The 17,378-nt window shown below is 33.6% G+C and overlaps 1 protein-coding gene across 3 annotated transcripts in view; it reads left to right on the plus strand.

Moving 5' to 3' along the window:
- The window catches only part of GPHN (gephyrin), a 632,007-nt gene that overhangs the window by 206,474 nt on the left and 408,155 nt on the right, over positions 1 to 17,378 (plus strand). The gene's annotated exons all lie outside the window — the stretch shown is intronic.

Raw genomic sequence — 17,378 nt, forward strand, 5'->3', positions numbered from 1 at the left:
AGGTAAAATAAACCATGTAATTTATTGTTTTTATGATTCCTCACCTTAACTAATTTTATTGGTTAGTCAACTAGCACACCCATGTCGAAATAGCTTTCATAGTCAATGAAACAAATAATGAATTCTGTATTTTCTAATGACTTTTGCTTCATTGTTGTATGAAGGATCATCAGAAAAGAGTTTGACTATTAAAGAAGTGTGAGACTTTTCTTTACCAGTCCTGTCATTTTTCTTTTCTTCCCCTTAGTTTATGTCTGCTTAGTCCATATGCCTTTCTATTCACTGAATGCTAGTACTTTTTGTGGCCAGTTTGGCAATTACTTCCTATAATAATAGTAATCATTAACATATACATATAACAAGAACATCTACTTTGTTCATTTTGTTATAGACAATTTATGGCAAGTTAAAAAATATGCCCAGTATTATCTCTTAAATTTGATATCTAGTCTACATTTTATCTAACAAGATAACAAAAGCATCATGTTCAAGTAGAATACTGGAATAAAAGCCAAGAGATATGATTTCTGTGCCTCTATGCAGTGTTATCTGGGATAATCTTGGACAAGGCACTTATATTTTTTATTTTAAAATGGAGAATTAAACTAAATTACTTCAGAAATCTTTTTTTTATAAAGCTTAAATAAAATAACCCAAACAAATCCAATATACTTTTTATAGATTATGAGATTTTTCAGAAGGGATTTCTTGGTTGGGTTTCACTTTTTTGACACTATTGTGATACTAAAATCAGACATAATAGCTGTTTTCTGAATCTGCAAATATAAAAAGGACTAACACAAAGGTGATAGCTATAGTTTCATTGGTCCAGAAGGAAGGAAATTAATTTGGGAGGAGTAGAGAAGTGCTTTTTATTTCTCTTTTTTTTCATTGTTTTCATTTTTTTCTTTCTTTTTCTTTTTTAAACAGAGGTAACAAAGGGGCATTAGGGTGGCTCAGTTGGTTAGGTATCCTAATTGACTTCCACTCAGGTCATGATCTTGTGGTTCAGGAGTTTGAATCCCACCTTGGGCTCTGTGCGGATTGGAGCCTGGAACCTGCTTCAGATTCTGTGTCTCCCTCTCTCTCTGCCCCTTCCCTGCTTGTGCTCTGTCTCTCTTTCAAAAATATATAAGCATTAAAAAAAATTAACAGAGGTAACACATTGGCTTATAATAAAGTCAGTGTACACTTTTTTTGATAGGAACAAAATAAAGTTTAACATGTCTCAGTAAAATTCTAAAAGTCATTGACCTTTTTATATTTTATCTATGTGGAAAATCTGATGATTAAGTCCACAATTTAATGAATTTGAGGTAGACTGAACATGTTCTAAGACTTCATCATTTTGATCCTTCTGTATTACTTCCCCATGTTACTATTACTCCTAATTGTGCAACATAGCTTTGGCTAGATTCCAGCAAGCCAGGCGAGCTGAAACAGTTGTCCTAAAAATAAAATTTTTGTGGTTGTGGCCAGTCATTTGTCTGATTTTCTAATTTGGTTGAATTTGGATCATAATTCATTATGTGTTACTTTGATATCAATGTCAGATAAATAGCAGAAGAACAGTAGATAATATTGAAAATTTTGTGGCACTCACATTTTGGTCATGAACTTCTGAAGGCTCCTAAAAGAAGCATTGTCCTATAGTAGATTTGTCTTATAACACCTATCCTTTCATTTTTTTTTTTCATACTAGAAATGCACTCTGGTTAGAGAAGAGATTAGGGCACCTTCCGCCTTTTGCAAACATGTGGGTGTTTATGAATCACAATTTGAGAACTAGAGGTCTATAGCAGTGTTTTTGTAAGTATGCTCTTGTACTGTCTGCATCAAAATCACCTAGAAAGCTTGTTTAAAATGGGTATTTCTGGCCTTCATCTAAAGCCTTTTGAATCAGAATCTCCAGGAATGAGATTCAGGAAATCTAGATTTTAACAAGCTCTCATGTGGCTCATATGCCCACTTAATGTAGAGTATCTTGCCTTAAGTATATTTTGTATCTTGAAATATTATCTAATGATTATAGTATATGCATATACAGTTGACAGGTGTTTGAATTGTGTGGGTTCGTTTCTTTTTTGATTAAATTAAATTTAACTTAATATATTTTTTAAAGTTTATTTATTTTGAGAGAGAGAGAGAATGAGTTGGGGAGAGGGGCAGAGAGGAGGAGAGAGAGAGAGAATCCTAAACAGGTTCCATGCTCAGCATGCAGCCTGATGCGGGCCTTGATCCCATGACCCTAGGACCATGACCTGAGTTGAAATCAAGAGTCAGACACTCAACCGACTGAACCACCCAGGTGTCCCTGTGCAGGTTCCCTCATATTTAGCTTTTTTTCAGTGAATATTTGGAAATATTTTGGATATTTGTGACAATTTAGAAAAAGTTACAAACTGTGTAGCTTAGAAATATTGAAAATTTTAAAGAAAGTTGGGTGTGGGGCGCCTGGGTGGTTCAGTCAGTTAAGCATCCAACTTTAGCTCAGGTCATGATCTCATGGCCCGTGAGTTTGAGCCCTGCATCGGTATCTGTGCTGGCAGCTCAGAGCCTGGAGCCTGCTTTGGATTCTGTGTCTCCCACTCTCTCTGCCCCTTCCCCACTCACGCTCTGTCTCTCTCACTCTCAAGATGAATAAATGTTAAAAATAAAAAAAGAAAAACATGTTTCACAAGTATGTAAAATATATAGACAATAGTTTCTTTTATAATATACCACTGTAAGTATACACAAATCTATTATTAACTTTTTATTAAAACTTATCAATACTTATACACACACTTACAGACTGTACATGGCAATATTTGTAGTTGAGAGAAATATAGACAAACGTAAAGTTGAAGTATTAAATAAATCATAATTGCACATAACCACTACATACTGTAGTACTGTAATAGTTTCATCACCACCTCATTGCTATGGCGGTGACCTCAAGTATTGTGAGTTTCCGCTTAAAGTACCATGTGATGCTAACCATCTAGAGAGCTTACCCAATGAAAGGCTTATCACACTAAAAAGTGGTCTCTTGTAGTTCTCACATATTTTTATTTTTTATTTTTATATGTAGAGAGAAAGAGTGTCAGCAGGGGAGGGGGGGTGGATAGAGAGAGAGAGAGAGAGAGAAGCCCCAAGCAGGCTCCATGCTCAGCGTCAAGGTAATGGGATAACAGGAGAAGCAGCTTCTTACAACCAAAAGGCATCAGACAAGTTCCCAGGTGCCATTAAGAAAATCATTTGAGGAGAAAGCATATTTGCCTGAACAGGCTTTTATTGAAGACAAAATTGTGCTATTTCGGAAAAAAAAAAAAAAAAGTCACAAAGGACATTTGTTAGTAAGGTAGAGAAGTGAGCACCAGGATTTAAGGCAGGAAGAGATAGGCTAATTCTGTTCTGTGCAACTGCAGTTCAGTTTATGATCTGGACTGCCCTTATCTCTAAAGCTGCCAACCCCCAAGCCTTGAGGGAAAAGATAAACACCAGCTGCCAGTCTTTTGGTTGTTATCCAAGAAGGCCTAGATAACAAGAACTCTTATTCTGGATTAGTTCCATCAATGCTTTGTCACTGAAGTCAGGAAACATCTTTCTAGTAAGGGACTGCTTTTTTAAAGTGCTTTTGATACTGGACAATGCCCCCTGGTGACCCAGAACCCCATGAATTCAGCTACAAAAGATGTTGAAGTGGTCTCTTTGCCCCCAAATATGACGTCTCTAATTTAGCCTCTGTATCAGGGGGTCATAATGACCTTTAAATGTTATTACACAGTACTGTATGTAAAGAATTGTCAACACCATGGAAGAGAACCCTGATAGAACATCACGAAAGTCTGGAAGAATTATACCATTGAAGATGCCATCATTGGTACAGAAGAAGTTGTGGAAGCCATCAAGCCTGAAACCATAAATTCCTCCTAAGAAAACTCTCCAGATGTTGTGCATAACTTCACAGGATTTACGATAGAGCTAATCAAGGAAATAATGAAAGAGAATGTGGATATGGGGGAAAAGGCAGGTTGTGAAGGGTTTCAAAATGTAGATCTTGAAGAAACCCAAGAGCTAATAGACAACACACCAGAGAAATTAACAGAAGATGACTTGATAAGTGCTTCCAAAACAGTGTCAGATCATGAGGAACAAGACGTAGAAGAAGTGCCAGAAAATAAAATGACTTTAGACAATCTAGCAGAAGGGTTCAGATTATTCAAGACTGACTTTGACTTCTTTAATGACACGGACTTTGGTATGAGCACTGAAACTAAAGCAAATGGTGGATGAAGGATCAGTACTGTATAGAAACATTTTTCGATAAATGAAAAAGCAAAAATGTTGGACAGAAATGATAATGTATTTCCATAAAGTTACACTATTCAGTGTATCTTCTTCTCCCACCTCCTCTACTTTTTCCACCTCTGCCATCCCCAAGATAGCATGGCCAACCTCTCATCTTCCTCCCTCTCCTCAGCCTACTCAATGTGAAGACAAGGGTGAAGACGTTTATGATGATCCACTTTCACTTAATGAATAATAAATAATCATCATGGTGTAGAGTCAATAAACTTATCTGTTGTGTATGCAAGTGTCTTCATGTGAAAGTCTAATAACTCTACAGCAAGAATTATATGAGATACTTTTGTGTCATTATAATCCTCATCATTGCCTAAGTATTCATCATGTACAACACTGTGTGCAAGTCTTATATGGAAGTAGATGGCCTATCCTTATTTAGGCATTAAGTGGGTGATTTTTAATACTGCATAAAATTATGATGTGTTCTTTTACTGTTTTATGACTTTGCTTCCAAAGAATTACATTACCGTATAATATGCCTCACATAATTGGAGAATTATCTCCATTCTCCATGATATGGAGATATGGAGAAAATATCTCACATAATTGGAGAAACTGTACATCAGCCTATCATAGGTAAGTGTTTTTTTAAAAAAAACTAATGTTTCCAATATCATGAATATGACTAATACTGTATGCCATAAAATTTTTATAACAATTCATTCATTAGTGTATAGACTAGGCTGCCATAAGCAGTCATATTTGATTACACTAAAATACCACAAAGCAATCATATTGCTGCTTCTTTGTTTTCAATGCAGGAATCATTATACCTGTAAATAAATAGGAATTTCTTTTTCACATTATCTTTTCATTTTATTAAAGTTTATTTATTTATTTTGAAAGAGCGAGAGAGAGCTCATGCACAAGCAAAGGAGAGGCAGAGAGAGAGGGAAAGAGAGAATCCCAAGCAAGCTCCTTGCCGACAGCCACATTGAGGGGCTCTAACTCAGGAACCATGTGATCATAATCTGAGCTGAAATCAAGAGTTGGTGCTTAACTGATTGAGTCACCCAGGAACCCCTTATCTTTTCATTTTTGATGTTTAGTGTGAGTAATACAACATCTACAGTGCCTTTTATCCTATCATATTGCTGTAGGTACTGATATGATACATCTTGCAAACAGATGCAAACTTATGGTATTGATAAATACAGTATAGTACTGTAAATGTATTTTCTCTTCCTTATGATGTTTGTAATAACATTTTCTTTTGTCTAGGTTACTTTATTGTAAGAATACAGTAGTATATACTACATATAACATACAAAATATGTGTTTATTGTCTATGTTATCAGTAAGGCTTCTAGTCAACAGTAGGCTATAAATAGTTAAATTTGTGGGGAGTCAGAAGTTATACATGGATATTTGTGTTGGAGGGCAGGTCAGCATCCCTAATCCTGCATTGGTCAAGGGTAAGCAATAATTTATACATAAATGTACACAGAAAAACTGGAAATGCATGCTAACAATTTTTACAGATGGGATGTTCAATCAAAAAAACTTTGGAGAACATTGATCTAGATATACACCATTCAGTATGGTAGCCGACTAGCCACATGTTGCTGTTGAGTAGTTGGAAAGTGGCTAGTCTAGACTGGGATCTAATTATAAAATACACATCAGATTTTAACAACTTATATGGATGTAAAATATCTCCTTAATAATTATTTAATTGACCACTTGTTGAGATGATATATTTTGTTATATGGAATCAAGTAAAATATATTAAAATTAATTTTACCCATTTCTCTTTACTTTTTTTTTCCAATGTGGCTTCTAGAAAGTTTAAAATTATGGGGCGCCTGGGTGGCTCAGTTGGTTAAGCGGCTGACTTTGGCTCAGGTCATGATCTTGCGGTTCGTGGGTTCGAGACCCACATCAGTCTCTGTATGACAGCTCATAGCCTGGAACCTGCTTCAGATTCTGTCTCCCCTCTCTCTCTGCCGCTCCCCACCTCACGCTCTGTCTCCATCTCTCAAAAACTGAATAAACATTAAATTTTTTTATTAGAAAAAGAAAGTTTAAAATTATAGTGTGGTTATTAGAATAGATTTCTATTGGACTGCACTGGTCTACAGCTTACAAACATTGACTAGGGAATTAGAGGCTCTTAATTTCTTCACAGTTCTTATTTATTCCTTTACTCATCTGAATAATGAAGATGGTAGATATTTTATTTATAATTAGTATATAGCTAAAGTCTAAACCGACAATTGTTATGTCATTGGGAGAGATTAAGAGATTAACATATATTAATGAGATTAATGGGAAGATCAGTGTCAATTTTAGGAGCCTGCTAAGAAATTCTTAGGAGCTACTGAACTTAAGTATCTCTTTTCTCCGTCTATAAGTATAACTGCAAAATCATTACCAACCAATTGGACCTTAAATTTGGAGTTTTACCAAATATTTGTGATATTGTCAAATTAAAGTCTTAGAGGATTACTTAACACTTGAATAATCTGACTGTAATAACATCCCTGAATAATTGCTTTTAAAAAAATTATAGTTCAATAGTTCTGTGGGAGTTTTAAATATAATATTTGTCTAAATTTAATATCATGTGTCACTGTTGTGTCTGATCAGTGGGGTTTACTGATATGTCACAAATTTAGATGAATTCATATATAAGTTAACTTTTTACTTGGATACAGGCACAACCTAAGTTTTTAAAAAGTGATTTTATTGGTTTTACCAATTATATGTTTTATATCTTCATGCATTTTTGGTAGGGATATACTTTTAAAAGAAAAGTACTGGGTTTGTCTTAATTTCCTGCTGAATCTCAAATTGTAAAATTTCTTACAGTAATCATGAATGAGCTTATAAAATGAGAAGTTAATTTCTGTTGTCTATTCAAGATGTAGTCCTTGGTCCAGTGTCTTTGACATCATCTAGGACTTTTTTTTTTTTTTAATTTTTTAAATGTTTATTTATTTTTTAGAGAGACAGAGACGGAACGCGAGTGGGTTAGGAGCAGAGAGAGAGGGAGGCACAGAATCTGAAGCAGGCTCCAGGCTCCAAGCTGTCAGCACAGAGCCCAACCTGGGGCTCAAACTCACGAGCCGTGAGATCATGACCTGAGCCGAAGTCAGTCGCTCAACCGACTGAGCCACCCAGGCGCCCCAGATCATCTAGGACTTCTTAAGTAACGCGGTATTTAAGGTCCCACACTAGATCTACTCCATCAGAATTCAAATGTTTAAGTGTAAGATGTGCTGGTGTTGGTTGTCACCTGCATGTCTAGATTTCTGCTTAGACTGCCATCTAGTGACAGGTTTACAAAATTTATGCAACTAAGAAATCTATTTTTCTGTTTTTCTTCTCAAAGTAGTAAAATAATTTATATATTAAAAAACCATAAATTTAAAAGGAAGATATTACTTTTTCCACATGTAGTCCTATACCAGTTCCCTAGAGACACTTTTAACTATTTCAGATTTTAGTTGTTTTCATATTTACCATCATAACTAAAAATGACAGTCTGATTCCTTTTTCTAAGTCTTCAAATGTAAAGAATATTTATGGACTTCCTGCTCTAAAAGGTGAGGAATTGAGTCACATCATCACATCTTTCCCTGTCCCCCCTTTTGATACTTATGTTGATTTAGTTCTTTGATGGGATTAGTTTTTTACTTCACCTAATATGCATCCATTTCTTTCAATGTAAAGTTTAAACACCCTCTCTTTACTTCACTTTCTATACACTGAGGAAATCAATATCCCATTTTTTTCTTTATTTTTCTTCTTTTGTTTCCCAGATTCTGTCAACTTTGCCATTACTTTCATATTGTGAAAATCTCTACCCTTTATATTACTTTTTTTAAAAAATTAAACATTTTTAAAATTTACATCCAAGTCAGTTAGCATATAGTGCAACAGTGATTTCAGGAGTAGATTCCTTAATGCTCCTTACCCATTTAACCCGTCTCCCCCCACCCCACCCCTCCAGCAACCCTCTGTTTATTCTCTATGTTTAAGAGTCCTTTATGTTTTGTCCCCCTCCTTGTTTTTATATTATTTTTGCTTCCCTTCCCTTATGTTCATCTGTTTTTTATCTTAAAGTCCTCATATGAGTGAAGTCATATAATATTTGTCTTTCTCTTGTCTCTTGTCTTTGGAGTTGCAAATGGCAAGATTTCATTCTTTTTGATTGCCGAGTGATACTCCAGTGTGTGTGTGTGTGTGTGTATACACCACATCTTCTTTATCCATTCATCCATTGATGGACATTAGGACTCTTTCCATACTTTGGCTATTGTTGATAGCACTGCTATAAACATTGGGGTGCATGTGCCCCTTGAAAACAGTACACCTGTATCCCTTGGATGAATACCTAGTAGTGCAATTTCTGGGTCGTAGGGTAGTTCTATTTTTAATTTTTTGAGGAACCTCCATAGTGGTTTTGATTTGTATTTCCCTGATGATGAGTGAATTGAGCATTTTTTCGTGTCAGTTGGCCATCTGGATGTCTTCTTTGGAGAAGTGTCTATTCATGTCTTTTGCCCATTTCTTCACTGGATTATTTGTTTTTTGGGTGTTGATTTTGATAAGTTCTTTATATATTTTGGATACTAACCCTTTATCTGATATGCTATTTGCAAATATCTTCTCCCATTACATCAGTTGCCTTTTAAGCTGCCTTTTAGTTTTGCTTACATTACTTTTTAGAGCCATATTAAATCATTCATTGCATACATTTTGGCTGATTGCTTTTGAAGTAACAGATACCTTATTAGGTGGTGTGGACGCTGTGGTGAACATTTAACTACGTAATATCTGCCTTCATGGGGCTTATAATCTAGTCTTCCATGCTTTGTTAAGCATTGATTCTAAAAATTGTAATCTAATAAATTGTATGTAAATGTTTATAATGTTTACATATTCTTCATTGCAGAACCAGGTGATATAACAAGCTTAATAGATAAGGAATTGTAATACTACGTCCCCTAACCCTCTGCTACTCAAAGAAGAATGTCAAGATTAAATGCATTCTCTCTTCCTATACTCCATGAGTTCAAAATAATGACTCATTTGTATTTGTTTTATATTTGGATTGTGACTTTTTAATAGTTTTTTTAGAGGCTTCTAATTGCCTTCCCCCCCCCCCCCCATAGTGTATGCTGTTACCCTATCATTAAGTTTCTCATTTTCTCATGTATTACTCTGGTGCACATTTTCATCTTTATCCTCCCAGAACACTCTGATTTTGTCCAGAGACCGTTTGCTCTCTAGACCTACTACACAGCTATTGCCATTTGCTTTATTTTCATTACACTCCTGAGACAGCTGTTGATTCTTGAATTCAGTTTTAGTCTTAGTGGATTATATCTTCAAGGTAGTACTTAATAAATGAATTAATGTATGTAGGAGGTAAAGTATCTGAGTTCCGGTATCATTGAAAAAAGGTTTTATTTTCCCTATTCTTAGCTGATACTATGGTTGGTTGTAGAATTCCAGATTCGAAATCAATTACCCTCAAAACTTTAAAGCAATTCTCCATTGTTGTCTAGTGTTGCTGGATTTCTTATTTTCCTTCTCTTAACCATTTATTTTTCTAACTCTGAGAGATCTTTTCTTATCTGAAATTTTATAAAATTGCATGTAATAACATGTTTAGTTATGGCTCTTTTTTTGTTCATCCTGTTTGGCACTTGATAAGTCATTTCAATTGAAAGATTTGTCTTTCTGCTTTTGGAAATTTTCCTCTTTTGTTGAATTGTTTTCACTTGCTATGTATTTCTCTTCTTTTTCTAGAACTCCTACTCAACAGATGTAGTATTATCTTTTCTATGCATTCTGTAGTTGCTGGCTTGCCTTTACTCTGTTTTCAATGTTTCCATCTCTTTAGGAGTGTTATTGGCCTATAATTCATCTTTGTCTACTTTTCTTGCCTGGTTTTTGTTTTCATATCAAGGTTTTACTGCTTATAATTAAATGAATTTGAGATTGTTTTATTTCCTTACTTCCTTGTTATTTTTGTCATTGTACACTTGTATAACACTAAAAGCATTCATTCTGTGAAAGTTGGGCCTTATGCTTTGTTAAGATGTTTAACTACTGATTCAGTTTTGAATGGTGTTAGTACTATTGAGACTCTCTCTTTCATCTTGAGTATGTTGTAAAAGGTTATTGTGGAGTACCTGGGTGGCTCAGTCAGTTAAGTGTTTGACTGTTGATCTTGGCGTTGGCCATGATCTCACAGTTTGTGAGATCAAGCCCCACATTGGGCTGTGTGCTGACAGCGCAGAGCCTGCTTGGGACTCTCTCCCTCTCTCTCTGCCCCTCCCCTGCTCACTCGTGCTCTCTCTCAAAATAAATAAATACAATTTAAAAAATAAAAGGTTACATTGTTACTGGAATGTGTCCACTCTGTTACTGTTCAAATTTATTATGCTAAAATTGTTCATACTAACCCCTTGTCTTTTGAAAGCTGGCTAGATTGGTAGTTCTGTTTCTTTTTTATTACAAATATTACTTATTTGTATCTTTTCAAAGTTTTTTTTTGGTGTGTTGGGTATTTCATCAGAGTTTGTCTATTAGTCTTTGAAGGATCATAGTTTTTTACTTTAACTGATCTTTCTCTGTTCTATATTTTTTATTAAATTTTGCTTTTATATTTTATCATCTCTTCTACTTTCAATTTATTCTTTTTTATTTATTAAATTTCACATTAGTCTTCTTAATTTTCTTCCATTCTCTTTTCTATTGCACAGTTTTATAACTTTGAATTTCAGCTTACAGAATTTGATATGCAGCCTTTCCATTAGTTTTGTTTTTGTTTAGTCACAAGACTTATTAGAAGAATGTGTTTATATTTCCAAATATATGTGACTTTTGTGTTTATCATATTATTGTTGACTTGTATTTAATAATACTGTGTTTTGAGAACTTAGTTTGTATCCTTCTGATTCTTTGAAATTTGTGGAGCCTGTTTTATATACCCAGCACCTAACGTTAATGGTTGGTACCTAAAGGCATTTAACATCTGTTTAGTGAATTAACTAAATCCTTTAAGGATGAATCACATAATATGTCATCTTTTTCTTTTTGAAATCTTATTGTTGAAGGAGATTGGTTGCTAATCTTAGCTGTACATGTAGTACATTTTTTATTTTTTTCATCATCTACTTCATATGTCATAACATATAAGGAGATATGTAGTTTAAATAATATCCAGAAAGTTGGGTTAATATGCCAGAAAATTAGAAGAGTACCTTGAGATTTCACTGGCCAGCTTTGACCCAGGGGAATAAATACAGTTTTAGTGAAAATGATATTTCTGTGTATTTCTCAGATATGCCCATTGTGTATACCATTTATTAAGCCTGCAGTTTCAATATAATACTCAGAGTGTGCTTTATATCTCACTCAAATAAAGTATTTGAGGTTGCAAATGAGCAAGTACTACAGTCACATACTTTTGCCAAAAAGCCATAGCCAAAAATGCTACTTTCTCCTTCTTTGAGGGCCAAGATATTATCCCAAGCATTTTTTAGGAAGAATACTATACACACAAATCAGTTAATCTTATATGAGTGGCCAATCTGTCCCCCATCTTGAAGAATGTTATTAATTTCTGTTCTTACATATTATTATCTCCTTTTTTCTACTTTCTTTGAATTTATTCTATTCTTTTTTATGTCTTCAGTTGCACTTAAGCTCCTTAATTTTCATCATGGCTTTCATTAATTCAAACAGTGAATTAAATGGTCAAATCCAAAGTTATAAGGCAAGAAAGTCTGCCTCACCCACAATTCCTTGCCTTATAACTGGATTTGATGAGCTCACTTGCTGTTACTAATGCAATGAGACTCCATGTATTTGCTTTCTCTCTTACATATCCACCATCCACTGAGAACATACTGTGACAGTTTGTCTCAAGAGAACAAGAAACTCTAAGGACAGCCACCCCTCAGCCAAGCCCTCTCTGAATCAGATAACATGCCAGTTAGCCACATATTCGTGAATGAATCCAGTTGAGCCCAGCCTAGAAAAGGTATTATTCAGCCAGACCACAGATTTAGGGGAAACAATAATTTATGCTTGGTTTAAGCCTCTGAGTTTTAAGGTGACTATTATATATTATATTTTATATTATATTATATTATATTATATTATATTATATTATATTATTATATTATATATTGTATAATATAAGCAATAGCTGATACAAATATGTCTGTTCTGCTGAAAAAATGTTTTAAGGCAAGTTCTATTCTGATTTTTTCTTGTATCATTAATTGATAATGGAAACAAAAGATACATCTCTATCTGTTGGTCCAACAGGAAAATAGACTATTACATTATTGGTCTTATTCATTAGACCATGTTAGCAGAAGCAATCATACCAAGGTAAAAAACTAAACTAGCATTATGTTTTTAAAAATGTTATCAAAATATACTTTACATAAAATTGACCCATTTTTAAAAAATCTATGTAATTCACTAGTTTTCAGTATTTTTAGAGTTTTGCAACAGTCACCACAATCTAATTTTGAACTTTCCTGTCACCCCCAAAGAAATCTTTGTGCCTATTACCAGACACTTCTCTCCTCACCTCCCCAGTCCTATTCTATGCAACCACAGATCTACTTCTTATCTGTAGAGATTTGCCTATTCTGGACTTTTTATATGAATTGAACTATACAACATGTGGAGTTTTTTGTGCGTGATTTTTTTTTTCATTTAGCATGTTTTGAGGTTAATTTATGTTGCAACATGTATCAATACTTAGGTTCTTTTTATTCCTGAATGGTATTCTATTATATGGACGTACAAGGTTTATTTCATCAGTTAATGGAAATTTGGGTTATTTCCATTTGGGGCTCTTATTAATAAGGTTGCTATTTGTATGGACGTATGTTTTCATTTCTCTTAGGTAAATACCTAGGAGTAGAGTTGTTGGGTCGTGGTACCTCTATGTTTAATAGTTTTGAGGAACTGTTTTCCAAAGTCATTGAACCATTTTACGTTCTCACCAAAAATTTATGAGGGAAAACTAGTAGCAATTTTAATTGTATTCAATATTTATTTGTGCTCTTAGAGAGTTTAATGTCATAACAGAGTGATAATAACTATTTCTGATTACTATCTTTTATATATAAACTGTTCTAGGTTTTAAAACCAAGAATAATAACATCCAGAATAATAACACCCTTTGTAACTACAGTTGTTTTTCCTTCTACTTGTAATTCAAGTATTCATGACAGTTTGGCTTCCTTTTTTCTTTTTCTCTTGATATAGAATTGTTTTCTTAGTCCAATCTAATCTATCTCTATAGTATGAGTATATATATAATGGATATGTGTATATAATGGGATGGATAAATTACAACTGTAGATTCCATTATTAAGGTGAACCTTATATCTTCCTTTTGGGAAATTGGATATATTTGGTTGGCAGTTGGTACCTGAGAACTAGGATTGGGGTCTTCAGTGTAAAATCAAAAAAGCTCTTTCTCTCAGCTCACTCCATGCCAGGTTGCAGGGGCTTTCTTGCAACCCTTCTCCACGTCCATACAGCTACTACTCTTACATTGTAGTTACTGCTAATTCCCTTTATGTCTTTATTGCTGGGTGTAATGGCTTACCATCATTGCTAGCTGTGTGGTATTACCCTATTGCTTGGTGGTTTCCCTGAGCCTAGTTTATAACTTTATTAAACTCTCTTCCTTTACTCAGTTTGAATATGCCATCTATTTCCTGCCAGTGCCTTTAATTAATAAGAGCACAATCGAAACCTTTAAGATAATCTGATGATTGGGTAATGTTTCTTCCATAGTTTAGGAAATTGACTGGTCTGATTTATCTAACTTGTATATTATTTAACATGTAATGAGATGATAATGGAAACTCTCAATATGTTTAGTATAGTATATGGTTGATAGTTTTCATTGGAAGTTCTCATATTGTTCCATAAGGTACAGAATGTGATGCCAATAAGACTTTAATTTAAAATTGATAACTTAAAATTTTGCTAAATGTATTTCTCTGTTCATTGACTAGTATGTATAACTTATGCAATAGTATAAGAAATGTGTGAGATGGGCCTTTTAAAATATGATCTTAAATCTTTTCATGGTTTTTAAAAGTAATAAAATAATATAAATAAGATCTTATTTTCTACAACAAATCTATAAAATTGTTTAAGAACTACATGTTATTTTATACAGTAATTTTGTTTTACCGAGACTCATTTTGTGTCCATGGAGAAATTAAATTACAATAATTTATTTCCTTCATTAAAAAATTAAAATATATTTGACCTTTGAGGACTGTCATATTTAGAGAAGTTGTCATATCTCAGGTGTAGCTGTGGCAAAGTGCACTTTCCTATGAATCAATTATAAAATCTAAGTGGATGTTTTTATATCTGTTTTTCTTGTATTTTTTTGTAGAAATGTTTGAAATACATTATCAGTCAATGTAAGGAAACATTTAGCCATATTTGGACAGTATATTGACCTATAGCGCTATATGAAGAAAGCCTGCAGCCAAATAATGCATTTGTCACTGGAGGTTAAGTAAAAAAAAAAATGTAACTGGTAATTTTGTAGTCTTTCAACTTTAGTAGAAATTAGAAATCTTTGTCTCTGATTTTGTCTAAAACAATGCTATTGGTTTGTGACATCAATTTCTAAGAATATGAAGTTATAGAGGTATAGAATATCAGGGAGAGTTTCATGCAAGTAGGGTACTTTTAAAATTTCAATGATATTTCCCAGTAGAGATTAAATGTAGTAATTAGCTTGATATTACTGACTATATTTGCTCAATATAAATCTATTACAATAAAACTGAATCATAAGGGTTTTAAATGAGGTTTGCTGCTAAACTAAACTTTCAACACTGATCTAGCTTTGGGCAACTTTTCAAGCCTGTCTCAGTGCTTGAAGCCTCATGAAAGTGATCAAGTGGCTCATGAATAGTAGACATTTTTCTAAGAAGCTATTCAAGGTACCCTCCTGTTATTGGCATAGTTTCCATGTATTCCTAGCTCTTTGGGTAGTAGGCTTTATAGAGCTGTTTGACTGTTATTTTCTGGTGATCTTTTTCAGATCTCTTTCTGTGTGAATTACGATTCTGCAAAATGTTACATTTGTATATGGCTAGAATCGTTTAGTCACATTATGGAATATAAAAAATTTCTGTGTCCTGTGAGCATTATCAACCAATGTAGAGATACAGAATATATCTCTACCCAAATTAACGTACTTTTCTTTCTTACATGTTAAGTGTGAGTCAAGAATATAAAGGTACTAATTTAAATACTGTGTACTGTTAGGCTCTAAAACAGGTAAAAGGAAAAGGGTAGTTAAAAAGAGAGTCTACTAGAATGTTTGGGCTGGTGAATGAGCCAAAGTAATACATGCCAGAGTTTACCTCTTCATACCAACTTATCACAATTAGAATTAATTTTTCTTTGTACAATTATCTGTTTAATGTCTCCCCTTTATTATAAATTGTATGAGCACAAAGATTGTCTAATTTTCTCCTTTATCTCCTGTCATAGCACATTGTCTGGCATATAGTAGTAGTTGCTCAAAAAAGTATATTTATGATTTTGAATGTTTCACAAGTTAACTTAAAAATATTTGTAGAGTTTGTCAATTTACTCTGCATATGATATGAATGTTCATTGCATATTGACATGGAAATATCTAATAGCTACCAGTTACTTAGTTTTATTTAAAATTTACAAAATGGCTTCACACTTTTTTATTATTTGTTGTCGTAGTAACCCTGTGAGGTAGATGATGGTATTATTTCTGTTTTATAACCATGCAATATGGAGTTTAGAAAGAGTAGATTATTTGCTGCGAGGACACAAAGATTTATAACTGACAGATCCTAAACTTGAACCATTTGTTTTTATTATCTCTTAGATTCTTATGTTTACTTTTATCATATACCCAGTTCTTCATTAACTATGGGATGGTTGCAAAATTAATACATATAATTATCATTAGGATATACAAATAAGTAAATGAGTACCTTTGATTATTTCACATGTTCTGAGAATAGTAGTCATCACTGATAATGAACATGAAATTTCATAAATCTAGGTTGTGTTTATTTAAATCCGAATCACATAAAACAAGACAGAACAGCAATATTTCCAAATTGTGCAAAGCAGGAATAGAAATATATGGCAATTAATGAAGAAATAGCATATAGTGGTCTTTGAATTACCTAAAATAGTTATTTTTCTTGTCTATACATGCTTGAGTTCAACTCATTAAATTTCCTCTCATTTTTTTAAAAACCAGTATAATCAGCAGTAATACAAAGGGTGAAAGGAAATAAAAACCAAGTGGAGACAAGATATGTTAGTTGAGAGTGAGTGTGTGTGACATGGGTGTGGAGAATCTAGCAAAAGCCATACTATATGAAAAAATAAAATTTAGTGGTATATTTTATTTGAACTGAAAGAATCTCTAAGAACTAGAGATATTCACTCTAAGATCATCTTTTTTGGAAGATTATGTAAACATTATCATGAATATTGAATAATAAAGTATGCAGTAGTGAGTATACCTATGTAAAAGGATCCATATGCATATGTGTGTGTATTTACATACACAATTGTTTTTATATGCCTAGAGGAGCATCATAGAGGAAACTAGTATATCAGGGTAAGGAAGAATTTTTACTATACTTTTCCTAACTTTGGAATTTTTTACCATATGAACAATTATTTATTCCCAGAAAAATAAAAAATAATGATTGCTTAAACAACAGGTTAATTTTTCTTTTTTTTTAATATGAAATTTATTGTCAAATTGGTTTCCATACAACACCCAGTGCTCATCCCAACAGGTGCCCTCCTCAATGCCCATCACCCACTTCCCCTTCCTCCCACCCCCCATCAACCCTCAGTTTATTCTGTTTTTAAGGGTCTCTCTTATGGTTTGCCTCCCTTTCCCCCCCTTCCCCTCCCCCATGGTCTTCTGTTAAGTTTTTCAGGATCCACATAAGAGTGAAAACATACGGTATCTGTCTTTCTCTGTATGACTTATTTCA

Source organism: Panthera tigris, chromosome B3, assembly GCF_018350195.1.
Source record: "Panthera tigris isolate Pti1 chromosome B3, P.tigris_Pti1_mat1.1, whole genome shotgun sequence".
In the NCBI taxonomy this organism is placed as follows: Eukaryota; Metazoa; Chordata; class Mammalia; order Carnivora; family Felidae; genus Panthera; species Panthera tigris.